Source organism: Panulirus ornatus, chromosome 43 (genome assembly GCF_036320965.1).
Source record: "Panulirus ornatus isolate Po-2019 chromosome 43, ASM3632096v1, whole genome shotgun sequence".
Classification (NCBI taxonomy): Eukaryota; Metazoa; Arthropoda; class Malacostraca; order Decapoda; family Palinuridae; genus Panulirus; species Panulirus ornatus.
The window spans coordinates 12,998,211-13,021,175 of NC_092266.1; the positions used below are offsets into that span (position 1 = coordinate 12,998,211).

General features: G+C 42.6%; 1 protein-coding gene across 5 annotated transcripts in view; it reads left to right on the plus strand.

Moving 5' to 3' along the window:
• G9a (histone-lysine N-methyltransferase G9a) overlaps positions 1-22,965 on the plus strand; it is a 188,644-nt gene that overhangs the window by 73,120 nt on the left and 92,559 nt on the right. The window lies entirely within an intron of this gene.

The window sequence follows — 22,965 nt, forward strand, 5'->3', positions numbered from 1 at the left end:
TCCATGTGACCAAACCATTTCAAAGCACCCACTTCTGCTCTCTCAACCACACTCTTTTTATTTCCACACATCTCTTTTACCTTTACATTACTTACTCGATCAAACCACCTCACACCACATATTGTCCTCAAACATCTCATTTCCAGCACATCCACCCTCCTGCGCACAACTCTATCCATAGCCCACGCCTCGCAACCATACAACATTGTTGGAACCACTATTCCTTCAAACATACCCATTTTTGCTTTCCGAGACAATGTTCTCGACTTCCAAACATTCTTCAAGGCTCCCAGAATTTTCTCCCCCTCCCCCACCCTATGATTCACTTCCGCTTCCATGGTTCCATCCGCTGCCAGATCCACTCCCAGATATCTAAAACACTTCACTTCCTCCAGCTTTTCTCCATTCAAACTTACTTCCCAATTGACTTGACCCTCAACCCTACTGTACCTAATAACCTTGCTCTTATTCACATTTACTCTTAACTTTCTTCTTTCACACACTTTACCAAACTCAGTCACCAGCTTCTGCTGTTTCTTACATGAATCAGCCACCAGCGCTGTATCATCAGCGAACAACAACTGACTCACTTCCCAAGCTCTCGCATCCACAACAGACTGCATACTTGCCCCTCTTTCCAAAACTCTTGCATTCACCTCCCTAACAACCCCATCCATAAACAAATTAAACAACCATGGAGACATCACACACCCCTACCGCAAACCTACATTCACAGAGAACCAATCACTTTCCTCTCTTCCTACACGTACACATGCCTTACATCCTAAATAAAAACTTTTCACTGCTTCTAACAACTTGCCTCCCACACCATATATTTTTAAAACCTTCCACAGAGCATCTCTATCAACTCTATCATATGCCTTCTCCAGATCCATAAATGCTACATACAAATCCAATTGTTTTTCTAAGTATTTCTCACATACATTCTTCAAAGCAAACACCTGGTCCACACATCCTCTACCACTTCTGAAACCACACTGCTCTTCCCCAATCTGATGCTCTGTACATACCCTCACCCTCTCAATCAATACCCTCTCATATAATTTACCAGAAATACTCAACAAACTTATACCTCTGTAATTTGAGCACTCACTCTTATCCCCTTCACCTTTGTACAATGGCACTATGCAAGCATTCCGCCAATCCTCAGGCACCTCACCATGAATCATACATACATTAAATAACCTTACCAGTCAGTCAACAATACAGTCACCCCCTTTTTTAATAAATTCCACTGCAATACCATCCAAACCTGCTGCTTTGCCGGCTTTCATCTTCCGTAAAGCTTTTACTACCTCTTCTCTATTTACCAAATCATTTTCCCTAACCCTCTCACTTTGCACACCACCTCGACCAAGACACCCCACATCTGCCACTCTATCATCAAACACTTCAACAAACCTTCAAAATACTCACTCCATCTCCTCACATCACCACTACTTGTTATCACCTCCCCATTAGCCCCCTTCACTGAAGTTCCCATTTGCTCCCTTGTCTTACGCACTTTATTTACCTCCTTCCAAAACATCTTTTTATTCTCCCTGAAATTTAATGATACTCTCTCACCCCAACTCTCATTTGCCCTCTTTTTCACCTCTTGCACCTTTCTCTTGACCTCCTGTCTCTTTCTTTTATACCTCTCCCACTCATTTGCATTTTTTCCCTGCAAAAATCGTTCAAATGCCTCTCTCTTCTCTTTCACTAATAATCTTACTTCTTCATCCCACCACTCACTACCTTTTCTAATCAACCCACCTCCCACGCTTCTCATGCCACAAGCATCTTTTGCGCAAGCCATCACTGCTTTCCTAAATACATCCCATTCCTCCCCCACTCCCCTTACCTCCTTTGTTCTCACCTTTTTCCATTCTGTACTCAGTCTCTCCTGGTACTTCCTCACACAAGTCTCCTTCCCAAGCTCACTTACTCTCACCACTCTCTTCACCCCAACATTCTCTCTTCTTTTCTGAAAACACCCACAAATCTTCACCTTCGCCTCCACAAGATAATGATCAGACATCCCTCCAGTTGCACCTCTCAGCACATTAACATCCAAAAGTCTCTCTTTCGTGCGTCTATCAATTAACACGTAATCCAATAACGCTCTCTGGCCATCTCTCATACTTATATACGTATACTTATGTATATCTCGCTTTTTAAACTAGGTATTCCCAATCACCAGTCCTTTTTCAGCACATAAATCTACAAGCTCTTCACCATTTCCATTTACAACACTGAACACTCCATGTATACCAATTATTCCCTCAACTGCCACATTACTCACCTTTGCATTCAAATCACCCATCACTATAACCTGGTCTTGTGTATCAAAACCACTAACACACTCATTCAGCTGCTCCCAAAACACTTGCCTCTCATGATCTTTCTTCTCCTGCCCAGGTGCATATGCACCAATAATCACCCATCTCTCTCCATCAACTTTCAGTTTTACCCATATCAATCTAGAATTTACTTTCTTACACTCTATCACATACTCCCACAACTCCTGATTCAGGAGTAGTGCTACTCCTTCCCTTGCTCTTGTCCTCTCACTAACCCCTGACTTTACTCCCAAGACATTCCCAAACCACTCTTCCCCTTTACCCTTTAGCTTCGTTTCACTCAGAGCCAAAACATCCAGGTTCCTTTCCTCAAACATGCTACTTATCTCTCCATTTTTCTCATCTTGGTTTCATCCACACACATTTAGACACCCCAATCTGAGCCTTCGAGGAGGATGAGCACTCCTCGCGTGACTCCTTCTGTTTCCCCTTTTAGGAAGTTAAAATACAAGGAGGGGAGGGTTTCTGGCCCCCCCGCTCCCGTCTCCTTTAGTTGCCTTCTATGACACATGAGGAATGCGTGGGAAGTATTTTTAATCCCCTATCTTATGTATTTGCCAGTAAAACTAATGTTGTACAAATCAGTTTTAGATGCAGTATTGATTGTTACAACCCCATAAGGAGGGGAATGTGAATTAGTTTCCCCTCTAGACTGGCATCCTAAGACCACAGTTGAAAAGTATAATTCTGTTTTTTGACAAAAATGTGGGGAATAGGGAGAAATTTTGCATTGCATTCATGGAACACTGTACTGCTTTGATGAAGAAGGAGAATAAGAAAGAAGAAAGTAGGAGGGGGATCAGAAGATGGAGGAATACAGTAACACTGAGGAAGCACACCTCCATTTCAGAACTGGAGAGTCTTTTCAGTGAGAACAATTTTCATTCAACAACATGGAAGACCACATATCATTGTTGAAAGATGAGAAGTTGAGCTGTTTAACATCTCAGGTGTACTTTATGTACCATTGACTTGCTCTAGGCACAGTTTGTTTAGTGCAAAAGTTTTAAGTTTGCTCAGTTTTTCTCCTGTTAAGCAGGTTTTTAAATGTGTAGTGTTATCATAATAATGAGAACTCAGTATTGTTGTAAAAAGTGTAAGAGCTCTTAGCATTTATTTATTAGATGTTATGAAGGATTTTCATTAATCGCATACAAGTCTGTGCTTTGCACTCGTTTCTGGGAGATGTGTAACTGAGCATTCTGAATTTTGAGAAAAGATTACCCAATGTGCCATGCTGTACAGCTTGTTATTGCTATTGACGAAAAGAAAAAAGTTTGTCATGTACTTATACAATATTTTTTTTTTTATTATACTTTGTCGCTGTCTCCTGCATTAGCATGATAGCACAAGGAAACAGACGAAAGAATGGCCCAACCCACCCACAAACACAAGTATATGCATACACGTCCACACACGCACGTATACATACCTATATATTTTAACATATACATATATATACATTTATTTATTTATTTATTTTGCTTTGTTGCTGTCTTCCACGTTAGCGAGGTAGTGCAAGGAAATAGACAAAAGAAAGGCCCAACCCACCCACATACACATGTATATGCATACACGTCCACACACGCAAATATGCATACCTATACATCTCAGCGTATACATATATATACTCACACAGACATATACATATATAGACATGTACATAATTCATACTGTCTGCCTTTATTCATTCCCATTGCCACCCCGCCACACACAAAATAACAACCCCCTCCCCCTGCATGTGCACGAGGTAGCACTAGGAAAAGACAACAAAGGCCACATTCATTCACGCTCAGTCTCTAGCTGTCATGTATAATGCACTGAAATCAAAGCTCCCTTTCCACATCCAGGCCCCACACAACTTTCCATGGTTTACCCCAGATGCTTCACATGCCCTGGTTCAATCCATTGACAGCACGTCAACCCCAGTATACTACATTGTTCCAGTTCACTCTATTCCTTGCATGCCTTTCACCGTCCTGTATGTTCAGCCCTCTTTCGCTCAAAATCTTTTTCACACCATCCTTCCACCCCCAATTTGGTCTCCCACTTCTCGTTCCCTCCACCTCTGACACATATATCCTCTTTTTCAATCTTTCCTCACTCATTCTCTCCATGTGACCAAACCATTTCAATACACCCTCTTCTGCTATCTCAACCACACTCTTTTTATTACCACACATCTCTCTTACCCTTTCATTACTTACTCAGTCAAACCACATCACTCCATATTGTCCTCAAACATTTCATTTCCAACACATCCACTCTCCTCCGCACAACCCTATCTATAACCCATGCCTCGCACTCATATAACATTGTTGGAACCACTACTTCTTCAAACATAGCCATTTTTGCACTCCGAGATAATGTTCTTGCCTTCCACACATTTTTCAATGCTCCCAGAACCTTTGCCCCCTCCCCCACCCTGTGACTCACTTCTGCTTCCATGGTTCCACTTCTGCTGTTAAATCCACTCCCAGATATCTAAAACACTTCGCTTCCTCCAGTTTTTCTCCATTCAACCATACCTCCCAATTAACTTGTCCCTCAAGCCTAATAACCTTGCTCTTATTCACATTTACTCTCAGCTTTCTTCTTTCTTACACTTTCCAAACTCGTCACCAACTTCTGCAGTTTCTCACCCAAATCAGCCAATGCTGTATCATCTGCGAACAACTGACTCACTTCCCAAGCCCTCTCATTCACAATAGACTGCATACTTGCCTCTCTCTCCAAAACTCTTGCATTCACCTCCCTAACAATCCCATCCATAAACAAATTAAACAACCATGGAGACATCACGCACCCCTGCTGCAAACTGACATTCACTGAGAACCAATCACTTTCCTCTCCCTATTCTTACACATGCCTTACATCCTTGATAAAAACTTTTCACTGTTTCTAGCAACTTACCTCCCACACCATATACTCTTAATACCTTCCATAGAGCATCTCTATCAGCTCTCTCATATGCCTTCTCCATATCCATAAATGCAACACATATGTGTATTTCTCACATATATTCTTCAAAGCAAACACCTGATCCACACATCCTCTACCACTTCTGAAACTACACTGCTCTTCCCCAGTCAGATGCTCTGTACATGCCTTTACGCTCTCAATCAATACCCTCCCATGTAATTTCCCAGGAATACTCAACAAACTTATACCTCTGTAATTTGAACACTCGCCTTTATTCCCATTGCATTATGCATGCATTCCGCTAATCCTCAGGCACTTCATCATTAACCATACATACACTGAATATCTTTACCAACCAGTCAACAACACAGTCACCTCCATTTTTGATGAATTGCCCTGCAATACCATCCAAACCTGCCGCCTTGCTGGCTTTCATCTTCCTCAAAGCTTTCACTACCTCTTCTCTGTATACCAAACCATTCTCCTTGACCCTCTCACTTCACAAACCACCTTGACCAAAACACCCTATATCTGCCACTCTATCATCTAACACATTCAACAAACCTTCAAAATACTCACTCCATCTCCTCACTACACCAGTACCTATTATTACCTCCCCATTAACCCCCTTTACCGATGTTCCCATTTGTTCTCTTGTCTTACGCATTTATTTACCTCCTTCCAAAACATCTTTTTATTCTCCCAAAAATTTAATGATTCTCTCTCACCCCAACTGTCATTTGCCCTCATTTTCACCTTTTGCACCTTTCTCTCGACCTCCTGCCTCTTTCTTTTATACATCTCCCAGTCAGTCACACTACTTCCCTGAAAAATTGTCTGAATGCCTCTCTCTTCTCTGTCACTAATAATCTTACTTCTTTATCCCACCACTCATTACCCTTTCTAATCTGCCCACCTCCCACCCTTCTCTTGCCACAAGCTTCTTTTCTGCAAGCCATCACTGCTTCCCTAAATACATACCCTTTCTCATGCACTCCCCTTATACCATTTGCTCTCACCTTTTACCATTCTGTACTCAGTCTCTCCTGGTACTTCCTTTCCAAGCTCACTTACTCTCACACTCTCCTCAACCCAACATTCTTCTTTCCTGAAAATCTCTACAAATCTTCACCTTCGCCTCCACAAGATAATGATCAGACATCCCTCCAGTTGCCCCTCTCAGCATGTTAACATCCAAAAGTCTCTCTTTCATGCGCCTATCAATTAACATTCAATCCAATAACACTCCCTGGATCATCTACTTATGTATACTTATGTATATCTCTCTTTTTAATCCATATATTCCCAATCACCAGTTCTTTTTCAGCACACAAATCTACAAGCTCTTCACCATTTCCATTTACAACACTGAACACCCAATGTACACCAATTATACCCTCAACTGCCACATTACTCGCCTATGCATTCAAATCACCCATCACTATAACCCGGTCTCGTGCATCAAAGCTGCTAGCACACTCACTCAGCTGCTCCCAAAACACTTGCCTCTCATGATCTTTCTTCTTATGACCAGGTACACAGGCACTAATAATCACCCATCTCTCTCCATCCACTTTCAGTTCTACTCATATCAGTCTACTTTCTTACACTTTGTCACATACTCCCACCACTCCTGTTTCAGGATTAGTGCTACTCCTTCCTTTGCTCTTGTCCTCTCACCAACTCCTGACTTTACTTCCAAGACATTCTCAAACCACTCTTTCCCTTTACACTTGAGCTTCATTTCACTCATCCAAAATATCCAGGTTCCCTTCCTCAAACATATTACCTATCTCTCTTTTTTTCCTCTCTTGGTTGCATCCACACACATTTAGAAACCCCAATCTGATCCTTCAAGGAGATTGAGCACTCCCTGCATGACTCCTTCTTCTGTTTCCCCTTATAGAAAATTAAAATACAAGGAGGGGAGGGTCTCATATACGCCATTGCCCGTGTTAGCGAGGTACTGTATAGAACAGAGGACTGAGCCTAAGAGGGAAAAATCCTCTTTAGGCCCCCTTCTCTGTTGCTTCTTTTGGAAAAGTAAAAACGGGAGGGGAGGATTTCCAGCTCCCCACTCCCTCCCCTTTCAGTCATCATCAGCGACATCCACGGAGTATGTGAGAAGTATTCATTTTCCCCTATCCCCAGGGATATATATATATGTATGTATATATATATATATATATATATATATATATATATATATATATATATATATATATATTTTTTTTTTTTTTTTTTGCTTTGTCGCTGTCTCCTGCGTTTGCGAGGTAGTGCAAGGAAACAGACGAAAGAAATGGCCCAACCCACCCCCATACACATGTATATACATACGTCCACACACGCAAAATATACATACCTACACAGCTTTCCATGGTTTACCCCAGACGCTTCACATGCCCCGATTCAATCCACTGACAGCACGTCAACCCCGGTATACCACATCGCTCCAATTCACTCTATTCCTTGCCCTCCTTTCCCCTATCCCCAGGAATATATATATATGTATGTATATATATATATATTTTTTTTTTTTTTTTTTTTTTGCTTTGTCGCTGTCTCCTGCGTTTGCGAGGTAGCGCAAGGAAACAGACGAAAGAAATGGCCCAACCCACCCCCATACACATGTATATATCTACGTCCACACACGCAAAATATACATACCTACACAGCTTTCCATGGTTTACCCCAGACGCTTCACATGCCCCGATTCAATCCACTGACAGCACGTCAACCCCGGTATACCACATCGCTCCAATTCACTCTATTCCTTGCCCTCCTTTCACCCTCCTGCATATTCAGGCACCGATCACACAAAATCTTTTTCACTCCATCTTTCCACCTCCAATTTGGTCTCCCTCTTCTCCTCGTTCCCTCCACCTCCGACACATATATCCTCTTGGTCAATCTTTCCTCACTCATTCTCTCCATGTGACCAAACCATTTCAAAACACCCTCTTCTGCTCTCTCAACCACGCTCTTTTTATTTCCACACATCTCTCTTACCCTTACGTTACTTACTCGATCAAACCACCTCACACCACACATTGTCCTCAAACATCTCATTTCCAGCACATCCATCCTTCTGCGCACAACTCTATCCATAGTCCACGCCTCGCAACCATACAACATTGTTGGAACCACTATTCCTTCAAACATACCCATTTTTGCTTTCCGAGATAATGTTCTCGACTTCCACACATTCTTCAAGGCTCCCAGAATTTTCGCCCCCTCCCCCACCCTATGATCCACTTCCGCTTCCATGGTTCCATCCGCTGCCAGATCCACTCCCAGATATCTAAAACACTTCACTTCCTCCAGTTTTTCTCCATTCAAACTCACCTCCCAATTGACTTGACCCTCAACCCTACTGTACCTAATAACCTTGCTCTTATTCACATTTACTCTTAACTTTCTTCTTTCACACACTTTACCAAACTCAGTCACCAGCTTCTGCAGTTTCTCACATGAATCAGCCACCAGCGCTGTATCATCAGCGAACAACAACTGACTCACTTCCCAAGCTCTCTCATCCCCAACAGACTTCATACTTGCCCCTCTTTCCAAAACTCTTGCATTCACCTCCCTAACAACCCCATCCATAAACAAATTAAACAACCATGGAGACATCACACACCCCTGCCGCAAACCTACATTCACTGAGAACCAATCACTTTCCTCTCTTCCTACACGTACACATGCCTTACATCCTTGATAAAAACTTTTCACTGCTTCTAACAACTTGCCTCCCACACCATATATTCTTAATACCTTCCACAGAGCATCTCTATCAACTCTATCATATGCCTTCTCCAGATCCATAAATGCTACATACAAATCCATTTGCTTTTCTAAGTATTTCTCACATACATTCTTCAAAGCAAACACCTGATGAGTGTGTGAAAGAAGAAAGTTAAGAGTAAATGTGAATAAGAGCAAGGTTATTAGGTACAGTAGGGTTGAGGGTCAAGTCAATTGGGAGGTAAGTTTGAATGGAGAAAAACTGGAGGAAGTAAAGTGTTTTAGATATCTGGGAGTGGATCTGGCAGGGGATGGAACCATGGAAGCGGAAGTGAATCATAGGGTGGGGGAGGGGGCGAAAATCCTGTGAGCCTTGAAGAATGTGTGGAAGTCGAGAACATTATCTCGGAAAGCAAAAATGGGTATGTTTGAAGGAATAGTGGTTCCAACAATGTTGTATGGTTGCGAGGCATGGGATATGGATAGAGTTGTGCGCAGGAGGGTGGATGTGCTGGAAATGAGATGTTTGAGGACAATGTGTGGTGTGTGGTGGTTTGATCGAGTAAGTAATGTAAGGGTAAGAGAGATGTGTGGAAATAAAAAGAGCGTGGTTGAGAGAGCAGAAGAGGGTGTGTTGGAATGGTTTGGGCACATGGAGAGAATGAGTGAGGAAAGATTGACCAAGAGGATATGTGTGTCGGAGGTGGAAGGAACGAGGAGAAGTGGGAGACCAAATTGGAGGTGGAAAGATGGAGTGAAAAAGATTTTGTGTGATCGGGGCCTGAACATGCAGGAGGGTGAAAGGAGGGCAAGGAATGGAGTGAATTGGATCGATGTGGTATACCGGGGTTAACGTGCTGTCAGTGGATTGAATCAGGGCATGTGAAGCGTCTGGGGTAAACCATGGAAAGTTGTGTGGGGCCTGGATGTGGAAAGGGAGCTGTGTTTTCGGGCATTATTGCATGACAGCTAGAGACTGAGTGTGAACGAATGGGGCCTTTGTTGTCTTTTCCTAGTGCTACCTCGCACACATGAGGGGGTAGGGGGATGGTATTCCATGTGTGGCGAGGTGGCGATGGGAATGAATAAAGGCAGACAGTGTGAATTGTGTGCATGGGTATATAAGTATATGTCTGTGTGTGTATATATATGTGTACTTTGAGATGTAGAGGTATGTATATTGCGTGTGTGGACGTGTATGTATATACATTGTGTATGGGGGTGGGTTGGGCCATTTCTTTCTTCTGTTTCCTTGCACTACCTCGCAAACGCGGGAGACAGCGACAAAGCAAAATAAATGAATATATATATATATATATATATATATATATATATATATATATATATATATATTATTATTTATTTTGCTTTGTCGCTGTCTCCCGCATTTGCGAGGTAGCGCAAGGAAACAGAAGAAATGAATGGCCCAACCCACCCCCATACACATGTATATACACACACTTCCACACACGTAAATATACATACCTATACATCTCAATGTACACATATATATACACACACAGACGCATACATATATACCCATGCACACAATTCACACTGTCTGCCTTTATTCATTCCCATCGCCACCTCGCCACACATGTAATACCATCCCCCTCCCCCCTCATGTGTGCGAGGTAGCACTAGGAAAAGATAACAAATGCCCCATTCGTTCACACTCAGTCTCCAGCTGTCATGCAATAATGCCCGAAACCACAGCTCCCTTTCCACATCCAGGCCTCACACAACTTTCCATGGTTTACCCTAGACACTTCACATGCCCTGATTCAATCCACTGACAGCACATCAACCCCGGTATACCACATCGATCCAATTCACTCTATTCCTTGCCCGCCTTTCACCCTCCTGCATGTTCAGGCCCCGATCACTCAAAATCTTTTTCACTCCATCTTTCCACCTACAATTTGGTCTCCCACTTCTCCTCGTTCCCTCCACCTCCGACACATATATCCTCTTGGTCAATCTTTCCTCACTCATTCCCTTCTTGTGCCCAAACCATTCCAAAACACCCTCTTCTGCTCTCTCAACCACGCTCTTTTTATTTCCACACATCTCTCTTACCCTTACATTAATTACTTACTCGATCAAACCACCTCACACCACACATTGTCCTCAAACATCTCATCTCCAGCACATCCACCCTCCTGCGCACAACTCTATCCATAGCCCACGCCTCGCAACCATACAACATTGTTGGAACCACTATTCCTTCAAACATACCCATTTTTGCTTTCCGAGATAATGTTCTTGACTTCCACACATTCTTCAATGCTCCCAGGATTTTCGCCCCCTTCCCCACCCTATGATTCACTTCCGCTTCCATGGTTCCATCCGCTGCCAGATCCACTCCCAGATATCTAAAACACTTTACTTCCTCCAGTTTTTCTCCATTCAAACTTACCTCCCAATTGACTTGACCCTCAACCCTACTGTACCTAATAACCTTGCTCTTATTCATATTTACTCTTAACTTTCTTCTTTCACACACTTTAGCAAACTCAGTCACCAGCTTCTGCAGTTTCTCACATGAATCAGCCACTAGCGCTGTATCATCAGCGAACAACAACTGACTCACTTCTCAAGCTCTTTCATCCCCAACAGACTGCATACTTGCCCCTCTTTCCAAAACTCATGCATTTACCTCCCTAATAACCCCATCCATAAACAAATTAAACAACCATGGAGACATCACACACCCCTGCCGCAAACCTACATTCACAGAGAACCAATCACTTTCCTCTCTTCCTACACGTACACATGCCTTACATCCTCGATAAAAACTTTTCACTGCTACTAACAACTTGCCTCCCACACCATATATTCTTAGTACCTTCCACAGAGCATCTCTATCAACTCTGTCATATGCCTTCTTCAGATCCATAAATTCTACATACAAATCCATTTGCTTTTCTAAGTATTTCTCACATACATTCTTCAAAGCAAACACCTGATCCACACATCCTCTACCACTTCTGAAACCACACTGCTCTTCCCCAATCTGATGCTCTGTACATACCTTCACCCTCTCAATCAATACCCTCCCATATGATTTCCCAGGAATACTCAACAAACTTATACCTCTGTAGTTTGAGCACTCACTTTTATCCCCTTTGCCTTTGTACAATGGCACTATGCAAGCATTCCGCCAATCCTCAGGCGCCTCACCATGAGTCATACATACATTAAATAACCTTACCAATCAGTCAATAGTCACCCCCTTTTTTAATAAATTCCAATGCAATACCATGCAAACCCACTGCCTTGCCGGCTTTTATCTTCTGCTAAGCTTTTCCTGCCTCTTCTCTGTTTACCAAATCATTCTCCCTAACCCTCTCACTTTGCACACCACCTCGACCGAAACACCCTATACCTGCCAATCTATCATCAAACACATTCAGTAAACCTTCAGAATACTCACTCTATCTCCTTCTCACATCACCACTACTTGTTATCTCCTCCCCATTAGCCCCCTTCACTGAAGTTTCCATTTGTTCCCTTGTCTTATGCACTTTATTTACCTCCTTCCAAAACATCTTTTTATTCTCCCTAAAATTTAATGATACTCTCTCACTCCATCTCACATTTGCCCTCTTTTTCACCTCTTGCACCTTTCTATTGACCTCCTGCCTCTTTCTTATATACATCTCCCACTCATTTGCATTATTTCCCTGCAAAAATCGTCCAAATGCCTCTCTCTCTTCTCTTTCGCTAATAATCTTACTTTTTCATCCCACCACTCACTTCCCTTTCTAATCAGCCCACCTCCCATGCTTCTCATGCCACAAGCATCTTTTGTGCAAGCCATCCCTGCTTCCCTAAATACATCCCATTCCTCCCCCACTCCCCCTACGTCTTTTGTTCTCATTGGGTGATTTGAATGCAAAGGTGAGTAATGTGGCAGTTGAGGGAATAATTGGTGTACATGGGGTGTTCAGTGATGTAAATGGAAATGGTGAGGAGCTTGTAGATTTATGTGCTGAAAAAGGATTGGTGATTGGGAATACCTGGTTTAAAAAATAGAGATATACATAAGTATTTTATGTTTATTTTGCTTTGTCGCTGTCTCCCGCATTTGCGTGGTAGCGCAAGGAAACAGACGAAAGAAATGGCCCAACCCACCCCCATACACATGCATATACACACATGTCCACACATGCAAACATACACACCCATACATCTCAATGTACACATATATATACACACACAGACACATACATATATACCCATGCACACAATTCACACTGCCTGCCTTTATTGATTCCCATCGCCACCTCGCCACACATGGAATACCATCCCCCTCCCCCCTCATGTGTGCGAGGTAGCGCTAGGAAAAGATAACAAAGGCCCCATTCGTTCACACTCAGTCTCCAGCTGTCATGCAATAATGCCCGAAACCACAGCTCCCTTTCCAAATCCAGGCCCCACACAACTTTCCATGTCTTACCCCAGATGCTTCACATGCCCTGATTCAATCCACTGACAGCACGTCAACCCCGGTATACCACATCGATCCAATTCACTCTATTCCTTGCCCGCCTTCCACCCTCCTGAATGTTCAGGCCCTGATCACTCAAAATCTTTTTCACTCCATCTTTTCACCTCCAATTTGGTCTCCCACTTCTCCTCGTTCCCTCCACCTCCGACACATATATCCTCTTGGTCAATCTTTCCTCACTCATTCTCTCCATGTGCCCAAACCATTTCAAAACACTCTCTCCTGCTCTCTCAACCACGCTCTTTTTATTTCCACACATCTCTCTTACCCTTACATTACTTACTCGATCAAACCACCTCACACCACACATTGTCCTCAAACATCTCATTGCCAGCACATCCACCCTCCTGCGCACAACTCTAGCCATAGCCCACACCTCACAACCATACAACATTGTTGGAACCACTATTCCTTCAAATATACCCATTTTTGCTTTCCGAGATAATGTTCTCGACTTCCACACATTCTTCAATGCTCCCAGGATTTTCGCCCCCTCCCCACCCTATGATTCACTTCCGCTTCCATGGTTCCATCCACTGCCAGATCCACTCCCAGATATCTAAAACACTTTACTTCCTCCAGTTTTTCTCCATTCAAACTTACCTCCCAATTGACTTGACCCTCAACCCTACTGTACCTAATAACCTTGCTCTTATTCACATTTACTCTTAACTTTCTTCTTTCACACACTTTAGCAAACTCAGTCACCAGCTTTTGCAGTTTCTCACATGAATCAGCCACCAGCGCTGTATCATCAGCGAATAACAACTGACTCACTTCCCAAGCTCTCTCATCCACAACAGACTTCATACTATATGTATGTATATAAGTAGGAGAGATGGCCAGAGAGGGTTACTGGATTACGTGTTAATTGATAGGCGCTTGAAAGAGAGACTTTTGGATGTTAATGTGCTGAGTGGTGCTACTGGCGGGATGTCTGATTATTATCTTGTGGAGGCGAAATTGAAGATTTGTAGAGTTTCTCAGAAAAGAAGAGAGAATGTTGGGGTAAAGAGAGTGGTGAGAGTAAGTGAGCTTGGGGAGGAGACTTTTGTGAGGAAGTACCAGGAGAGAATGAGTAGAGAATGGAAAAAGGTGAGAACAAAGGAGGTAAGGGGAGTGGGGGAGGAATGGGATGCATTTAGGGAAGCAGTGATGGCTTGCGCAAAAGATGCTTGTGGCATGAGAAGCGTGGAAGGTGGGCAGATTAGGAAGGGTAGTGAGTGGTAGGATGAAGAAGTAATATTGTCAGTGAAAAAGAAGAGAGAGTCATCTGGACGATTTTTGCAGGGAAATAATGCAAATGAAGGGGAGATGTATAAAAGAAAAAGGCAGGAGGTCAAGGGAAAGGTGTGAGAGGTGAAAAAGAGGGCAAATGAGAGTTGGGGTGAGAGGGTATCATTAAATTTCAGGGAGAATAAAAAGATGTTTTGGAAGGAGGTAAATAAAGTGCATAAGACAAGGGAATCAATGGGAACTACAGTGAAGGGGGCTAATGGGGAGGTGATAACAGGAAGTGGTGATGTGAGAAAGAGATGGAGTGAATGTTTTGAAGGTTTGTTGAATGATGATAGAATGGCAGATATATGGTGTTTTGGTTGAGGTGGTGTGCAAAGTGAGAGAGGGAGAATGATTTGGTAAACAGAGAAGAGGTAGTAAAAGGTTTCCGGAAGATGAAAGCCAGCAAGGCAGCGGGTTTGGATGGTATTGCACTGGAATTTATTAAAAAAGGGGGTGACTGTATTGTTGACTGGTTGGTAAGGTTATTGAATGTATGTATGACTCATGGTGAGGTGCCTGAGGATTGGCGGAATGCTTGCATAGTGCCATTGTACAAAGGCAAATGGGATAAAAGTGAGTGCTCAAATTACAGAGGTATAAGTTTGTTGAGTATTCCTGGGAAATTATGTGGGAGGTTATTGATTGAGAGGGTGAAGGTATGTACAGAGCATCAGATTGGGGAAGAGCAGTGTGGTTTCGAAGTGGTAGAGGATGTGTGGATCAGGTGTTTGCTTTGAAGAATGTATGTGAGCAATACTTAGAAAAGTAAATGGATTTGTATGTAGCATTCATGGATCTGGGGATGGCATATGATAGAGTTGATAGAGATGCTCTATGGAAGGTGTTAAGAATATATGGTGTGGGAGGCAAGTTGTTAGAAGCAGTGAAAAGTTTTTATCGAGGATGTAAGGTATGTGTACATGTAGAAAGAGAGGAAAGTGATTGGTTCTCTGTGAATGTAGGTTTGTGGCAGGGGTGTGTGATTCTCCATGGCTCTTTAATTTGTTTATAGATGGGGTTGTTAGGGAGGTGAATGCAAGAGTTTTGGAAAGAGGAGCAAGTATGCAGTCTGTTGTGGATGAGAGGGCTTTGGAAGTGAGTCAGTTGTTGTTCGCTGATGATACAGCGCTGGTGGCTGATTCGTGTGAGAAACTGCTGAAGTGGTGACTAAGTTTGTTAAAGTGTGCGATAGAAGAGAGGTGAGAGTAAATGTGAATAAGAGCAAGGTTATTAGGTACAGTAGGGATGAGGGACAAGTCAGTTGGGAGGTAAGTTTGAATGGAGAAAAACTTGAGGAAGTGAAGTGTTTTAGATATCTGGGAGTGGATTTGGCAGCGGATGGAACAATGGAAGTGGAAGTGAATCATAGGGTGGGGGAGGGGGCAAAAGTTCAGGGTGCATTGAAGAATGTGTGGAAGTCGAAAACATTATCTCAGAAAGCAAAAATGGGTATGTTTGAAGGAATAGTGGTTCCAATAATGTTATATGGTTGCGAGGCGTGGGGTATAGATAGAGTTGTGCTGAGGAGGTTGGATGTGCTGGAAATGAGATGTTTGAGGACAATATGTGGTGTGAGGTGGGTTGATTGAGTAAGTAATGTAAGGGTAAGAGAGATGTGTGGTAATAAAAAGAGTGTGGTTGAGAGAGCAGAAGAGGGTGTTTTTAAATGGTTTGATCACATGGAGAGAATGAGTGAGGAAAGATTGACCAAGAGGATATATGTGTCGGAGGTGGAGGGAACGAGGAGAAGTGGGAGACCCAATTGGAAGTGGAAAGATGAAGTGAAAAAGATTTTGAGTGATTGAGGCCTTAACATGCAGGGGGTAAAAGGCGTGCAAGGAATAGAGTGAATTGGAACGATGTGGTATACCGGGGTTGACGTGCTGTCAATGGATTGAACCAGGGCATGTGAAGTGTCTGGAGTATACCATGGAAAGTTGTGTGGGGCCTGGATGTGGAAAGGGAGCTGTGGTTTTGGTGCATTATTACATGACAGCTAGAGACTGAGTGTGAATGAATGTGGCCTTTGTTGTCTTTTCCTAGCGCTACCTTGCACACATGCGGGGGCTGGTTGATTTTTCACATGTGGCGGGTGGTGACGGGAATGAATAAAGGCAGACAGTATGAATTATGTACATGTGTATATATTCCTATGACTCCATGGGGAAAATGAAACACGAAAAGTTCCCAAGTGCACTTTTGTGTAATGACCACATCATCAGTGGAGACACAAGAGAGAAATATAACAGTCAGTTGATATACCAAATGGCGTCCTATCTTCGTCTCTTTGATGTATATCAACTGACTGTTATATTTCTCTCTTATGTCTCCCCTGATGATGTGATTATTACACGAAAGTGCACTTGGGAACTTTTCGTGTTTCATTTTCCCCGTGGACTCGTAGGAATATCTTGATCACGCGCAAAATTGTGATCCTTTCCAATGTGTATATATGTATATGTCTGTGTGTGTATATATATGTATACGCTGAGATGTATAGGTATGTATATTTGCTTGTGTGGACGTGTATGTATATACATGTGTATGTGGGTCGGTTGGGCCATTCTTTCGTCTGTTTCTTTGCGCTACCTCACTAAATATGAAAAACATTTTGAGCGATCAGGGACTGAACATACAGGAGGGTGAAAGGTGTGCAAGGAATAGAGTGAATTAGAACGATGTGGTACACCGGGGTCGACATGCTCTCAGTGGATTGAACCATGGCATGTGAAGTGTCTGGGGTAAACCATGGAAAATTTGTTGGGTGTAGATGTGGAAAGGGAGCCATGGTTTCAGTGCATTATACATGACAGAGACTGAGTGTGAATGAGTGTGGCCTTTGTTGTCTTTTTCTAGCACTACCTCGCATGTGTGTGGAGGGAGAAATTTGCCATTTCATGTATGGTGGGATGGCGACAGGTATGGATGAAGGTGGCAAGTATGAATATGTATATGTTTGTTTATCTGTGTATATATATGTATGTATAAGTTGAAATGTATAGGTATGTACATGTGCGTGTGTGTGGGTATTTATGTATATACATGTGTATGTGGGTGGGAGGCTTGGGCCATTTCTTTCGTCTCTTTCCTTGCACTACCTTGCTAACGTGGAAAACAGCGATTAAGTATGATAAAGAAGGATGTGTGGATCAGGTGTTTGCTTTGAAGAATTTATGTGAGAAATACTTAGAAAAGCAATTGAATTTGTATGTAGCATTTATGGATCTGGAGAAGGCATATATTAGAGTTGATTGAGATGCTCTGTGAAAGGTATTAAGGGTATATGGTGTGGGAGGCGAGTTGTTAGAAGCAGTGAAAAGTTTTTGTCGAGGATGTAAGGCATGTGTACGTGTAGGAAGAGAACAAAGTGATTGGTTCTCAGTGAATGTAGGTTTGTGGTAGGGGTGTGTGATGTCTTCATGGTTGTTTAATTTGTTTATGGATGGGGTTGTTAGGGAGGTGAATGCAATAGTTTTGGAAAGAGGGGCAAGTATGCAGTCTGTTGTGGATGAGAGAGCTTGGGAAGTGAGTCAGTTGTTGTTCGCTGATGATACAGTGCTGGTGGCTGATTCATGTGAGAAACTGCAGAAGCTGGTGACTGAGTTTGATAAAGTGTGTGAAAGAAGAAAGTTGAGAGTAAATGTGAATAAGAGGAAGGTTATTAGGTACAGTAGGGTTGAGGGTCAAGTAAATTGGGAGGTAAGTTTGAATGGAGAAAAACTGGAGGAAGTGAAGTGTTTTAGATATGTGGGAGTGGATATGGCAGCAGATGGAACTATGGAAGCGGAAGTGAATCATAGGGTGGGGGAGGGGGCGAAAATTCTGGGAGCCTTGAAGAATGTATGGAAGCCGAGAACATTATCTTGGAAAGCAAAAATGGGTATGTTTGAAGGAATAGTGGTTCCAACAATGTTGTATGGGTGCAAGGCATGGGCTATGGATAGATTTGTGCACAGGAGGGTGAATGTGCTGGAAATGAGATGTTTGAGGACAATATGTGGTGTGAGGTGGTTTGATTAAGTAAGTAATGTAAGGGTAAGAGAGATGTGTGGTAATAAAATGAGTGTGGTTGAGAGAGCAGAAGAGGGTGTTTTGAAATGGTTTGTTCACATGGAGAGAATGATTGAGGAAAGATTGACCAAGAGGATATATGTGTCAGAGGTGGAGGGAACGAGGAGAAGTGGGAGACCAATTTGGAGGTGGAAAGATGGAGTGAAAAAGATCTTGAGTGATCGGGGCCTGAACATGCAGGAGGGTGAAAGGCGTGCAAGGAATAGAGTGAATTGGAACGATATGGTATAACGGGGTCGACATGCTGTCAATGGATTGAACCAGGGCATGTGAAGCGTCTGGGGTAAACCATGGAAAGTTGTGTGGGGCCTGGATGTGGAAAGGGAGCTGTGGTTTCGGTGCATTATTACATGACAGCTAGAGACTGAGTGTGAATGAATGTGGCCTTTGTTGTCTTTTCCTAGCGCTACCTCGCACACATGAGGGGGGGAGGGTGTTGTCATTCCATGTTTGGCGGGGTTGGCGGTGGGAATGAATAAAGGCAGACAGTATGAATTATGTACATGGGTATATATGTATATGTCTTTATGTGACATTCATTTTCTCATTTCATTTCAGGCTAGAAGTTTCAGTTTTCGAAATTATTTCTTACTTTTTTCATATATATGTATATGTGTGTGTGTGTGTATATGTGCGTGAGTATATATATATATATATATATATATATATATATATATATATATATATATATCCCTGGGGATAGGGGAGAAAGAATTCTTCCCACGTATTCCCTGCGTGTCGTAGAAGGCGACTAAAAGGGGAGGGAGCGGGGGGCTGGAAATCCTCCCCTCTCAATTTTTTTTTTTTTTTTTTTTTTTTTTTTTTTTTCCCAAAAGAAGGAACAGAGAAGGGGGCCAGGTGAGGATATTCCCTCAGTGGCCCAGTTCTCTGTTCTTAACGCTACCTCGCTAACGCGGGAAATGGCGAATAGTTTGAAAAAAAAAAATATATATATATATATATTATCCCTGGGGATAGGGGTGAAAGAATACTTCCCACGCATTCCTTGCGTGTCGTAGAAGGTGACTAGAGGGGACAGGAGCGGGGGGCCAGAAATCCTCCCCTCCTTGTATTTTTTAACTTTCTAAAATGGGAAACAGAAGAAGGAGTCACGCGGGGAGTGCTCATCCTCCTCGAAGGCTCAGACTTGGGTGTCTGAATGTGTGTGGATGTAACCAAGATGTGAAAAAAGGAGAGATAGGTAGTATGTTTGAGGAAAGGAACCTGGATGTTTTGGCTCTGAGTGAAACGAAGCTCAAGGGTAAAGGGGAAGAGTGGTTTAGGAATGTCTTGGGAGTAAAGTCAGGGGTTAGTGAGAGGACAAGAGCAAGGGAAGGAGTAGCAGTACTCCTGAAACAGGAGTTGTGGGAGTATGTGATAGAATGTAAGAAAGTAAATTCTCGATTAATATGGGTAAAACTGAAAGTTGATGGAGAGAGATGGGTGATTATTGGTGCATATGCACCTGGGCATGAGAAGAAAGATCATGAGAGGCAAGTGTTTTGGGAGCAGCTGAATGAGTGTGTTAGTGGTTTTGATGCACGAGACCGGGTTATAGTGATGGGTGATTTGAATGCAAAGGTGAGTAATGTGGCAGTTGAGGGAATAATTGGTATACATGGGGTGTTCAGTGTTGTAAATGGAAATGGTGAAGAGCTTGTAGATTTATGTGCTGAAAAAGGACTGGTGATTGGGAATACCTGGTTTAAAAAGCGAGATATACATAAGTATACGTATGTAAGTAGGAGAGATGGCCAGAGAGTGTTTTTGGATTACATGTTAATTGACAGGCGTGCGAAAGAGAGACTTTTGGATGTTAATGTGCTGAGAGGTGCAACTGGAGGGATGTCTGATCATTATCTTGTGGAGGCGAAGGTGAAGATTTGTATGGGTTTTCAGAAAAGAAGAGTGAATGTTGGGGTGAAGAGTGTGGTGAGAGTAAGTGAGCTTGGGAAGGAGACTTGTGTGAGGAAGTACCAGGAGAGACTGAGTACAGAATGGAAAAAGGTGAGAACAATGGAAGTAAGGGGAGTGGGGGAGGAATGGGATGTATTTAGGGAATCAGTGATGTATTGCACAAAAGATGCTTGTGGCATGAGAAGAGTGGGAGGTGGGTTGATTAGAAAGGGTAGTGAGTGGTGGGATGAAGAATTAAGATTATTAGTGAAAGAGAAGAGAGAGGCATTTGGACGATTTTTGCATGGAAAAAATGCAAATGAGTGGGAGATGTATAAAAGAAAGAGACAGGAGGTCAAGAGAAAGGTGCAAGAGGTGAAAAAGAGGGCAAATGAGAGTTGGGGTGAGAGAGTATCATTAAATTTTAGGGAGAATAAAAAGATGTTCTGGAAGGAGGTAAATAAAGTGCGTAAGACAAGGGAGCAAATGGGAACTTCAGTGAAGGGCGCAAATGGGGAGGTGATAACAAGTAGTGGTGATGTGAGAAGGAGATGGAGTGAGTATTTTGAAGGTTTGTTGAATGTGTTTGATGATAGAGTGGCAGATATAGGGTGTTTTGGTCGAGATGGTGTGCAAAGTGAGAGGGTTAGGGAAAATGATTTGGTAAACAGAGAAGAGGTAGTAAAAGCTTTGCAGAAGATGAAAGCCGGCAAGGCAGCAGGTTTGGATGGTATTGAAGTGGAATTTATTAAAAAAGGGGGTGACTGTATTATTGACTGGTCGGTAAGGTTATTCACTGTATGTATGACTCATGGTGAGGTGCCTGAGGATTGGCGGAATGCATGCATAGTGCCATTGCACAAAGGCAAAGGAGATAAGAGTGAGTGCTCAAATTACAGAGGTATAAGTTTGTTGAGTATTCCTGGTAAATTATATGGGAGGGTATTGATTGAGAGGGTGAAGGTATGTACAGAGCATCAGATTGGGGAAGAGCAGTGTGGTTTCAGAAGTGGTAGAGGATGTGTGGATCAGGTGTTTGCTTTGAAGAATGTATGTGAGAAATACTTAGAAAAGCAAATGGATTTGTATGTAGCATTTATGGATCTGGAGAAGGCATATGATAGAGTTGATAGAGATGCTCTGTGGAAGGTATTAAGAATATATGGTGTGGAAAAATTATATTTATTTCTTTTTATACTTGATTGCCGTTTCCCATATCAGTGAGATGTCATTAGGAAACAGACAAAGAATGGCCCCTCCACTCATATACACATCGTTTTTTCTTTCATACTATTTGCCATTTCCCGCATTAGCGAGGTAGCATTAAGAACAGAGGGCTGGGCCTTTGAGGAAATATCCTCACCTGGCCCCCTTCTCTGTTCCTTCTTTTGGAAAATTAAAAAAAGAAATGAGAGGGGAGGATTTCCAACCCCCCGCTCCCTTCCCTTTTAGTCGCCTTCTGCGACATGCAGGGAATATGTGGGAAGTTTTCTTTCTCCCCTATCCCCAGGGATGAGTCACATAGGGTGGGTAAGGGGACAAAGGTTTTAGGTATATTTGAAAGAATAGTAGTTTGAATGTTGTTGTATGGATGCGAGATGTGCTGTAGATGAAAGTGTATGGAAAGGGAGGGTGTTTTGGGAATTAAATGTTTGAGGACAGTATGTGGTGTGAGGAGGGTTGATCAGGTAAGTAGTGATGGGGTAAGAGAAAGGTGTGGTCATAAGAAGAGTATAATCAAGAGAGCTGAAGAAAGTGTGATGATATGTTGGACTCATGGAGAAAATGACTGAAGAGAGGTTGATAAAGAGGATATATGTTTCAGAAGTGAAGGGAACAAGTAGAAGGGGGAGACTGAATTGGAGATGGGTGAGTTAAAATGATTTTGAGTGCTTAGGGTCTGAGCATGCAGGAGATGAAGGGTGTGCATGTGAGAGAGTGAATTGGAATGATGTGGTATACAAGGGGCAACATATTGTCAGTGGACTGAACCAGTCCATTTTACTGCATTGTATTTTTTTTTCTTGAACTGGAGTATCTGTACGGGCTTTGGAATGGAGATACGCAGAGTAGATATTTAACAGTATATGGAATTTATTATGCATAAAGGTGTGGTTTATGACTATGAATATTAAGTAATGAATAATTACACAAATACAGCTGCCACACAATACA